The 998-nt window shown below is 48.4% G+C and overlaps 3 non-coding genes across 3 annotated transcripts; all 3 read left to right on the top strand.

Annotated features, from left to right (window-relative positions):
• The first annotated feature begins 184 nt into the window (after positions 1 to 184).
• Pmar_PMAR000162 lies at positions 185 to 257 on the top strand. The gene has a single exon. It is a non-coding gene; the product is annotated as a tRNA-Arg (tRNA).
• Positions 258 to 557: 300 nt separating this feature from the next.
• On the top strand, positions 558 to 630 carry Pmar_PMAR000161. The gene has a single exon. It is a non-coding gene; the product is annotated as a tRNA-Arg (tRNA).
• A 304-nt stretch (positions 631 to 934) lies between these two features.
• Pmar_PMAR000160 lies at positions 935 to 998 on the top strand. The gene has a single exon. It is a non-coding gene; the product is annotated as a tRNA-Sec (tRNA).

Here is a 998-nt window from a genome sequence, read left to right as displayed (position 1 = left end):
AGAAGATCGTTGGTTTGCCAACAAGCGATCTCCAATGAATTGACCCCTTTGAGAACACTATGTATTGGAGGCCCCTCTATGAGGAGCGAGAGTTTTGCGATCTATTCAGCGTGTCAGATGGGAAACCATGTGTGCCATGAAGTCAATGGGCCGCAGAGATGGTGGGACAAATCTCAAATTTACTGGTCTCGTGGCCTAATGGATAAGGCATTGGTCTTCGGAACTAAAGACTATGAGTTCGAGTCCCATCGAGATCGTCTCCACGCCGGGAAGCGCCCATATACGGATGCCACTGGCCGTACAGATGTCGATGTTGATTGTATACCCTTGTGACTCGTCGGGATACATGCTGAGGCTAAGGGTACAAGAAGATTGTTGGTCTGCCAACGAACGATCTCCAATGAATTGACCTCATTTAGAACACTATGTAATGGGGGCCCCTCTATGAGGAGCAAGAGTTTTGTGATCTATTCAGCGTGTCGGATGCGAACTCATGTGTGCCGTTAAGTCAGTGTTGCGCATAGTGACGAGATAGTGGGATAAATCTCAAACTCGTTGGTCTCGTGGCCTAATGGATAAGGCGTTGGTCTTCGGAATCAAAGATTGTGGGTTCGAGTCCCACCGAGATCGTCTTCAAGCCGAAAAGTGCCCATATACGGATGCCACTGGCCGTACAGATGTCGATGTTGATTGTACACCCTTGTGACTCGTCGGAATACATGCTGAAGCTAACGGTACAAGAAGATTGTTGGTCTGCCACCAAGCGATCTCCAATGAATTGACCCCTTTAAGAACACTATGTAATGGGGGCCCCTCTATGAGGAGCAAGAGTTTTGTGATCTATTCAGCGTGTCGGATGCGAACTCATGTGTGCCGTTAAGTCAGTGTTGCGCATAGTGACGAGATAGTGGGATAAATCTCAAACTCGTTGGTCTCGTGGCCTAATGCATAAGGCGTTGGTCTTCAGAACCAAAGATTGTGGGTTCGAGTCCCACCGA

This window comes from Perkinsus marinus (assembly GCF_000006405.1).
Source record: "Perkinsus marinus ATCC 50983 genomic scaffold scf_1104296958116, whole genome shotgun sequence".
In the NCBI taxonomy this organism is placed as follows: Eukaryota; Perkinsozoa; order Perkinsida; family Perkinsidae; genus Perkinsus; species Perkinsus marinus.
This window is presented reverse-complemented; position numbering and strand designations above follow the sequence as displayed.